We start from the raw sequence: 11340 nt of genomic DNA on the forward strand, positions 1-11340 counted from the left end.
TATGTGCGCTTCGAACAGTTTTTGGCACTCTCATCATAAATGGCAAGACAATAACATTGTAACTAATCAACTTTAATCTTTAACACTGGGCTTGCATTTCACATCTCTTGGAACATTTTCGGGGAACTTTTTTGTCATTTATATATTTTTGAGCGAATTCTTTAAAATCCCACGTAGGGTGTGACATCAAGGTTACACGAATGGTCAATTCGAGATATATTTTAAGGTCAGTTTGGTTTCTAATTTCGGATTTATTAGTGTATCTGGGTTTTTATCATTTTTTTTTTTTTTGCATATTCAGTGAAGCAGTTCCTAAAACGTAATTGTTGCAAACGCACATACAATCATCACACAAAAGCCCGTAAGATCGTAAGCAAGTACACCCAGTTGGACCAGTGAGAGCCGCTATGTTAACAAAGTTAACGATCGTGTATTTGAATCTCTCACCATCAATCGCATGATTTTTATTAAAAGCTTAACAATAGACACTAACATCCAGTTAGCTACGTTCTTATTACTTATAATATGAGTGTTTTTCTGACGACCTTGCGGGCTTGTTGTGGTGATTGTATGTGCGATTCCAACAGTTAGGAAATGTCATTATAAAAGGCTTGGGTTTATACAATAATATTATTTCTGTATACCAATTCAAAACTGATCTTTAATACTAAGCATATATTTCACATCTGTGGTGATATTTTGGATGTGTGGTGTTGTCACTGATATATGTTTCAGCGAATTTAGTTAAAATTCACCTTGGTATATAACAAGGTGGCAAGGTTACACGAACGTGCAGTTTGTGAAATATTTTGAAGTTTCCGCTTTGGGATTTAATGCAGTATGCTTCTTTTTCAATACAAGTCAAAAATGTTATTTGCATATTCAATAAAACAAATCCCGTGTGTAATTATTAAAGTCTTTTTAGAAAATTAATTGGAAATACAAGGTGAACATGTGGCAATAATTACGTCCGAATACGTCTTTAACAAATGTTTTCTCATTCCTTTAAGTGTATCAAGGAGGTTTAATTCTTTGAAATAGACAAGGAAAAACAAAAACAGCAATACTATGCATGAGTGATATTAAGTACCATTGGAATCAAACAGGACTAAAGTTATCGTTCCTGTCTGAGGTAGTTCTGATGTTCCCACGCCAATATGAAATCCTTCGAGAGGGGCAGGAGTCGCTATTCGACTTGTCCCGGAATAACACGAGTGATCACGAATGTCTGAAGAAAGATTTCACCTTTTCTCCTTTTACCGCATGTCGTGTTGAATTTGGCTTATTTATAATTAACTCACAAAATATTTCGACGATTAATTTCCAGACATTTGTTTTTGTTAAAGAAGAACTGAAAAGTCATTATCGTTTCTTCCCATCTACACTTCGTGCGTTTACAGCCTATGATTTCCTATTTTTACCAAAGCCCAATGTAATTCTTTCACTTCTCAAAACGTAGTTCGTGACACATTCTGTCTTTCCCCCGTTGAGCTGTACTTGTGAATAAAGGCTATGAATGCACATTGCCTGTTAGAAAGGGGTTAATTCCCATCCGGGATCCAAACACATTTTTTCAAAATCAGGTACCTAATCGTCAGCACTGACAGTCATCTAACGAAGTTAGCACTTTCTAAAGTGAACTGTGCATTTACAGTGAATGAGTGAATGCTTTCAGCAATATTCCAGTAATATCAAGACGGGGGACACCAGAAATGGGCTTCACGCATTTTACCCATATGGGGATTCGAACCCGGGTCTTCGGCTTACGGAGCGAACGACTTAACCACTAGGCTACTCCCTGTGTGTGCATGAGCACGTAATATATTCACGGGTTCCTAGATGTTAGAGCAACAGGTTGTCACAGGATGGATCATGCACGTGTGTCTCACCTGTACTGTGCATGTGTGCCTGTCTGTCAGTCTCTATTCATGTAATGGTCAGATCCACAGCGAACATGAAATTAAATCTTTAACGATAAAAATGAAGGCAGGCCGAAAAGAATTGTGCACCTAATTCTTTCCATTCTGTAATGTGAAACTCACACGTTAGCTGGTCGGAAAAACGTGAAATGTCAGCCATGTAATCTGATACGTGATAAAGAAGACTGAAAGGATGAAGAAAGAGAAAACTGCCCACTCAAAGCATCGTTCGAGGTACAAGAATTATTGCATTATAATTCCAATGTTACAATAACAATCTCCTTTGGTCTTTATCGCTGCGTTCATATTTCAACATCAGACAGATGTGGTATTTCTGGGGCCCGAGTTCAAGCTCTACACATCTTTGATTTAAACAAACATATTTTAAAACCGTTATTTGTGGAAAATCCCTAACGCGTTGACATTTAAAACAGGACTGAGTGACACGTCAGAAGCTATATCGTTTGTCGGTTTGGTTGTTGAACGTTCCGGAGAACCAATTACTGCCATGAACGAGTAAAGTGCTTCCCGTGGTTTATCAGAAATGGATTGGCACCAAATGTTTATGAGGTAAAACTGTTTTCGCTGTAATGAACAGCATATGGATTGAGAAACCTCAATTGTGTTTCGAAACTTGACGGCTTTGCCCTTCCTATTCACCCGAAATGAGCTTGTGATAGACGATTTTTAAACGTTGAGTTTACATGATAAAAAATGAGGAGCGAGAAAAGGAGATTTTATGACGCTTCTTTCCTGATATGTCCAAGGTGAGTAACTCCTCCGTCCCTAATCGCGTATCCCACTGTAAGCTTGCTTCTTTTAGTATCACACCATCACATGTGAAATATAGGGATTATCTCCTAAGACGGTTAATCTAGTCTTGTCATGGGAACTTTGGAACTTCAGTTTATGAGAGGTTATTAGGGCTTTGTGTTTTGTTATTCTGTATGGAACGTTGGGATATCAATTACTGCATTAGGCTTGGTGAAATGGTATTACAAATCAAGGACTATTGCATAATGTGGGAGTGAGTGGGTTCACAGAAATATTCTCTTTATATAAACACAAGGAACACAGGATTTCAAACACCCATAAGGAGACTCGAACCAGGTCCTTCAACGTGAAGACGAACGCTTCAACCACTTGGATATCCACCTGCCCTAGTCTGCAATAGAAATCGATAAATCGAACCAAACTTCCATTTCTCAGTTTGACACCTGAAGAAATTCAAACCAAACTGACAGGTAAATATTTTTTTCAAGAAATATGAATATGTTTATAGGTGGAAGTACAGATGAGAAGGTTATTACATTAGCCTGACGTGCTTCACGCCGCTGTGCTTTGTAGACAGGACAGTATTGCCACTTATTTCAACTATAGCCACACTCAAAGAAATGGAGTCAACAAACTCCTAATGCCATTGTCTGTGGCGAATGTGGTCGCTATCCAAAATATATAAATACTTACCTACGGCTTTCACGCTATGGGCTAAAACTGCTCAGAATAAGCGAGTGTAGACTACCCAAGAAAGCATATTACATGTTAAGATATTTTGATGAGATTGGAAAAAAAGAGTTGGGTATCGTTCATAAAAAATATATTTTATCTTCTCATGGCTTTCGTTACATCTGGATTAACCAAACTGCTGGTGATGAATTCTCTTTTATGCAGTTGTTTAAAAATAGTGGAAGTATTATATAGACTTCATCTGTATACTCTTTTAATAATGTAGAGTATATTTTGTATATGGGCCCTTGGCCTCATTACAAATAATCTCCTTTGACTTGACTTTAAATCATGTCATGTGCCGTTCTTTAGTTTTCTACCAGACAACAGGTTGATACTGCAGCATGGTTTCTTGGTGATTGTAAAGGTGAGGTGAGGTAAGATGGGGTTTAACGTCATACTTGAGGTTTAACGTCATACTTGAGGTTTAACGTCGTACATTTCGCATACATGACAAGCATGTGGATGTGTGGTTGCTTGTGCTAGTCCAGACTTAAGCTGGTTTTATAGTGCTAGTTCACTGAGATACCGTGTCGGAGTTAAGCATGAATACTCCACACAGACACATTATACTGACTCCGAGCCGACCAGGCCTTGTTGTACCTATCAATGCCAACCGCCAGACAGGGACCAACAAGTACCCTATTCAATCTTAACGTCTTTCAAATTTTGGTATGACGCGAATGGGACCCGAACCCACAGCATTCCTCTCTCCTGGCGGACGCACTAACCACTGCGCCATTTAGGCGGTCTGAGATGGTAAAGCGACGCATTGACTCTACGTAGCGCTCGTACGCTACGCACTCCGTAACTTCTATTTCAGGAAGATTGAGTGAAGTAGCTTCACTCCGCATCAGCAGTTATGTAGCTAGTCACACGAAGCTATTTTAGGAATCGTATCGCGCAATCCAAGTCTGCTAGTAAGCCTTAAATATTTTTACGATCTTTCGATGTTTTCAAGATCCCCAATGCATCTGACAATCGCTTTACTACTGTTGCGTAACTGAACTGTTTTAATGATGGTTGCGAGAAAGAAACAAACTGATTAGGCGTCCATACACATAACCAGCATAGAAATAAACATATCGACTTAGACGATCAGGCTACGGCAACGTCTGCCCATCATCTCGCGACACGTGGACGTCGTCAACAGCAGATGGAAGCGTGCACATCTGCCCTCCCCATTAACCAAGATGGCTGTTTACCTTCGGACCCGATAACTTCATAACGTATGAAAACAATCGGCATTTCTGCCGTAAGCTGAACAAACTGCTACACAGCCGTGGCCTAATGCTCCACATATGTGCATAACCTTGAATGGTTTAATAAGCAAGAATTGAAACAGGTTTATTTTTTCGGTCGAACTTTAGCTGCGTCTCATTAGAATGAGTTACATTCAATGTTAACAAACTTCCGACATGTCGTGAACCAGATTTACATGCCGTAAAGTTTACAAGTCAAGGAAATGTATAATCTGTGTGTGATTTCTGTAAGTAATTGCCGCTGAACAGTTGGAGATCACTTTTGGTTGTTCTGTTTAGCTGTTATAACAACGAGGTATGTTGCCCCTAAATGGGAGTTAGCGCGGCAGGTGAAATTAATTTGAATTTAACTTGAAAACAATGTTACGTTGTAAGACATTTGCCTTGTATCGTGCATGTGTGCACACAAATGTGCACGCGTCTATATATGCATATACAATGTATGTACGCACGTGTGTCACATCACTTTAATTACGTGTCTATATTTTATGAAGCTTATATTTATTAGCTTTTAGCCTCCTTATGCTCAGTTGTATTGCAGTGTGTAAGTCTGCTTCTCGGTGTCTGTCATGGCCCTTTCAGTGTGAATGCTTCCTTTTGTGTGTATTAGTAAACCTGTTTCTACGTTTTGAATGCTTGCTTCTGTTTGTCTGTATGCTTACATTTGTAAGTCTATGCCTGCTTCTATATGCTTGTGTGAGTCTGTTTTCTTTCTTCTGTGTGCCACTACGCTTATTTATTGTCCATGTATGTCGATGTCGATATGCTAACTGTATGTCTGCGCGGTTGCCTGTGTGTGTTTACGCGATTGTCCGTGTGTGTCCGTACTATTGTCTGTGTGTGTCCATACTGTCGTTTGTGTGTGTCCATAGTGTTGTTTGAATGTGTTCATACGGTTGTCTGTAGGTGTCTATGCGGTCGCCTGTGTATGTCCAAATGGTTGTCTGTATGTGTTCATATGGTTGTTTGTGTGTGTCCATACTGTTGTTTGTGCGTACCCACATAATTGTCTGTGTGTGTCCGTACTATTGTCTGTGTGTGTCAATACTGTTGTCTGTGTGTGCCCATACTGTTGTCTCTGTGTGTCCATTCGGTTCTCTGTGTCTATGCGGTTGTCTGTGTGTGTCTACACGGTTGTCTGTGTGTCCATATGGTTGTCTGAGCGTGGCCATACTATTGTCTGTGTGTCCCCACGGTTGCCTGTGTGTGTCCATATGGTTGTCTGTGTGCTCCTACGGTTGTCTCTCTGTGTGTGTCTACACGTTGTCTGCGTGTGCCCATACGGTTGTCTGTGTGTGTCTGCGTGTGCATACACGGTTGTCTGTTTGTTTGGCTCTCTGTATATGTCTGTTTGATGGATTGTACGTCCATGTGGTTGCTTAGTTATCCTTCTGCTTTCTTTAATGGACGGTATACATACCTTGGGTGTGTGCGCGAACCCATTGACCATGTATCTGTTAGTGTGCGTAGTGTATATTCATGCATGTTTGACTTTGCATGCATGCGTGTAACACATGCGAATGGATGTACACACACACACAAGTTTGAATTCAGATCACGTATATCTGTGAATGTTGATGAGCATGTTGAGGACGGTTTATGTGTTTGGGGTCTTTTTTGTTTGTTTGTTTTTGTTTTTTGTTTTGTTTGTTTTGGGTTTTTTTGGGTTTTTTAAGAAGAAATTTGAATAAAGAGATCGATAAAGTATAGAAAAGAATACATTATTCAAAATAAAGCATCTGCATGTGACAGAGATTATTCAAGATCTGTAATTGTATGGTGTTGTACAAAATGGGGAACATGTGTAATAAATATCAAGGATGTTGAATGAGAAGGGGCCTCGTACACTTTAGTTGATGTAAGACATGACAAGATGTAACCATGCAACGGTGTGATAATCTTTAAACGTGACACTTCATTTCCTCAAATACCATTCAAAGATTTCATGCTGCATGGAACCAAGGCAGTTCATTGTGTCTGTGAGTAAGCTGGGTTACATGCCGGTTTGAACTCTGTACCATTTATAACCCGGCCAATATGCTTATCAGTGTTGGAGGAAAAGCCCAAAATGATGCAGATCTGAAACATCCATTACTCTGATGAAGTTTTGTTTGTTGTTTAATGCCACAGTCCCCGAAACACTGCAAAGTGGAGATCTTTTGTTTTGTTCGGTTATTATACGGTGGCGGTTCAGTCCAGACAATCCAGTGACGAGCCGTACGCAGTTATCCACGCAGCTAGCAACTATGACGAAACCGCCGAGAGTGAGTAAGGTTTCTCATAAAGTATAACGAACAGCTGTTGATTCCTGTGACTGACGTAATATTCATGACCTTTTCCATGATCCATTTCCCCAGGAAAGTGAAAAAAAAAGAAATGAAAAAAGTCATGGAAGTTGTCATTCTGTTTGGGGAAAGTTGATAATACGTTTCAACAACACTGTGTCAAACACTGTTGGATAGCAAGTATTTGTGAGAAGGCAATTCTACTTTTACCCAGAGTACAGTTTCCTGACTTCTGCAGTTTATCAGCCCAAGAGATTGTCCAAGATCAAGCAGCTCATCATCACCATAGCAACCAGGGATCGCGAAACCTCGAAACATCCACTGTTATGTCCACAGCTATATAAATTCCTAGTTTACGTCCCAAATATGCACTAACTGTTCGTAACTATTTCCGAACTACGGTAAGATGAGCCTGAAACCCCCACGTTTGGCGTTAATTTACCTCAACGTAATCGACTTCAGCGCTTGCAGTGGTATTGATTACATCATCAGTAACGCTGGCGTTGAGTTTTGTTTACTGACAACTACCGTTTGCTTCCATGTGTATATGCGACGGGGAGTGTTATACCGGAAGTTGCGTACCGGAAGTGCACTGGTGCGATAGAGGAAGTCTCGGGATGTGTGGTGACTTCCTCCAATGGGCGCAGGTACAAATATACAAGCTTCATAGGTCTTCACGTTGCCTGAGTTCTGAAAGCAATAGGCGGTATTGTCCAGCTTGACAATGCTGGATTCCAAACGCACAAGTCTGTACTGATTTACCGAGAACCAATAACGTGGCCTCGGCGGATCTCAGTTCTGAGAGGACTCTGTGTGATGACTGAATATAGTTTTCGCCGCTTTTAGCATTTTCCAGCGATATCACGGCGAGGGACACCAGAATTGGGCTTTGCACATTGTACCCATGTGGGGAAGCGAACCAGGCTCTTCGGTGTGAGGCTTTAATTTTTTTAACCACCAGACTACCCCCACTGTCCCCTTGGCTTTGCGATTTCGTGACTGATACTGAGACGTAACATGTGACGAATTCTCTAAAGTTTTTCATATCATACCCTTCCAAATACACATTCCACATGTCATATAAATCACTTTTAAAACTTTGTAAATGATTTTTCTCGAGTATAATTTATATTTGATCTAAATCTGAATTTACGGTATCATCAGAAAGTTCATGAAAATAACATAATGAATGCCAATAATGTCGAAATAGCAAAAATATCTTCAATCCATAGAGGTGTTTGTGGATTTCCAAAGTTTGGCCACAAGGTCGTGTAATGAGAGAACGATTCTGATTGGCAGACCGTCAACGGAAACTTTATACGCAATTACCGTAGCCGTATCAAAAAACTTGATTTAATATGTCAATGTCAATTATGTCCTGACGACAAAATCCATGACAACATGAGCGTAATGATCTTACGTTTATGACACGTGATATTTAAATCGAATTTCTTGGAACGTTTTCATTTACATCAAAGAGAAAATTGTTTTAACGCCACATGGATTTCCCCAAAACTGAAGTTCTTTCACAATTGCGGACAAAAATGTGGCGTTTTATTTCCTCAAACATGCATTTCTGACAAGTACTGTCGCATTGCAATGGTTTGGGTTATTTCAGAGATCGTTAAAAAATGCATTTAGCTCCTAGATGTAATTGTGGATGACATTTTGATGCATGTTGGAAAACTGAATTTGGACAAATTGCATAGATTACGTTTTGTTTGCATGCAAATATGAAAACTCCATCAGTTTATATCTTTATATTTACTCGCGGAAGCATCTCAAATCAAATACACATCAGCCTTGGTTCTAAAAACTGTATCCTCTCCGGATTATGTAAATATTAAGTGGAAACATAAGGAACATTAACATGGTTAGGTGACGGGTTTGGTAATTGTTTTCCATCCCCAAATTACCTGTTTGGTATAAATAAATCTTTGAAAAGTCAATCTAGAACATTTTGCAAAATTTTCGATGTGACTGTCTGTGGGCAATGACGTTTCGCCTTGTGGTTGTATTGCAGCAATATCCAGCTGTTACACTAATGATTAACAGCATGAGGATTTTTCTTTATTGTTGCCCGATCTACGGACTGTTAAGTCTTCGTACCATCAAAAATATAGAACCAGGGATTTGTGAATTTGTATTCGAGTCCATGACTAGAGCAACGTATCGCATCAGAACCGTCAGCGTAGCGAAACCATTGCCTGATAACCATCATCGTAACGAAACCATTGCCTGATAACCGTCGGCGTAACGAAACCATTGCCTGATAACCGTCAGCGTAACGAAACCATTGCCTCATTCCTGTCCAGTTAGCAAACGCCAGTAGATAAAAGAAGACCCGGGTCAGATATCGCTTTTTAGCAATATTCAGCAATAACCCGGCGGGGAAAAGCAGAAAACGACTTCACACATTTTCCCTATGTCGGGAATCAAACCCGGGACTTTGGTGGAAGAAGCAAACGTTTTAACCACTTGGCTACCCCATCGCTCATATGCATACTTACATAGCGGTGATAAATGTACCATTGTACCATTACTGCCGGGTCTTTAGCGTAACGATTGGACGCAAGGCTTCAACAAAGAGGATACATTTCTGTTCATGCGTACTCAAGCGAGAATGAATATTACCCATGTTGCTTGCATTTGTATGATAAGAATGTTTAACATCCTTTGATATGCTACCACAATACGCGAAATTTCATAGAGGTAAACGGCTTCCCTCCCTTATTAAGATATCACAGAAATCGTGTTCAAAACAGCGTTAAATTTATTCACTCACTAATATTAGGGTTGTCTATAATGTAGATAAATATCATCGATGGTTGGTCAATGATTGACGATATAAAAATCGATAATATCGTAAATGAAATATTGTGACAATACGTGTGCTCTGGGTTTCAGCATAAATCTTGCATCACTTCTGACACCCTCTTATATCAAATTAACACTTTTTTTAAAAAAATGAAATTACGTTAAAACAGCGTTATATGTATTTACTCACTTCCAGTCGTACATCATGCCTTACATACCCTAACATCAAAATAAGTCTCAATTGTCGTCACAGTCAGATGACATCATCGTGTCATATAAATAAATATGTACCCTCTGCATGTTGAGATATTGTACAGAACGTCGATACAATGGAACGAAAGAATGACGATTGTCAAAAACCGCCTGCAGCAGAAACATCGTCCCTGTCAACGTACAAATGAGTGTTTTGTGTCGGCACAAAGGTCATTTCCATGTTAACTGCACACAAGGAAGTGTTGATGAAACGGCCCTTTAAATAATTCATGACCGCAGTATCAGTTTGGTCCTTTGTCCCCAAAGCTGACATTGTACCCACTGAAACCCGCCATGCAAATGTACCTTTAAGTGACAAATAATATGATTCGAATTATTTTGAAACCATTTCTCAACGACTGTGAGGCTTCTCTTTGTTCTCAACATGACGACAATGCCACCAAGGGTAGATAATCCACCACTACACTCCTCAATAATGGCCACCTGATAATTAAAATAATCCCTTGATGAAACCGTATTCGGCTAAAAGTCCCATCGGACTCAGATGGACTTTCGCACCAAAATTTAATTTGAACCCGTCAATCTTGTTTCAAATCCGACTCTAGTAAATTAATATTTGACCTCTCAGAACGGGGGATGTTGGGGGGGATCTGCATCAGGTTACGTGCACTGAAAAATGGCGTCCACCGGCACATCTATAATTAGGGTCGGAGTGGTTGGCAACGACTGTGGTTGAATTACAACGGATTTGGTCAGATTAACATCCCGAACACTGGGCAGGATCACACAATATTTAAGTGACAGATGAAGAGACTGTTGATAATTAATGTTTTCGCGACCTCTATGCGGGTTAATTTTTGGGGCCATTCAGTCTCCAGTAAACGCTGATTTGGAGCATTAAAATAAAGACTGACGTCTGTCATTGGCAATCATCAAGGATAATATTCGTTTATTCGATTATAGAAGGGTAATCATTTATTTTAGTGGGTTGTTCCAGCTTAAAGATAGTCTCACTGAGGAGGAGAAGGTTTGATGCAATTAAATCATACACACTTTGCACCAAATCACCAACAACAAAGAAAAGGGAGAAATCATTCATATATTTTTTGTATGTGTTAATTGAACACACGAACCGAAAGGAACCGTGTGCAATGTGTAATGTTTAATACTTTTGATTAAACAAATTGTCGAAAAATCCGGATGCCATTGTATTTTAGACCAAAATATGACATAAATAAAACACTTTCTAATGGGAAAAATAAATAAAACAGAGTTTGTAAACTGAATTTAAAGTTATCCTCAAATAACTAGGATCATAATCTATCGTGATATTTGAAG

Source organism: Haliotis asinina, chromosome 15 (genome assembly GCF_037392515.1).
Source record: "Haliotis asinina isolate JCU_RB_2024 chromosome 15, JCU_Hal_asi_v2, whole genome shotgun sequence".
NCBI lineage: Eukaryota > Metazoa > Mollusca > Gastropoda > Lepetellida > Haliotidae > Haliotis > Haliotis asinina.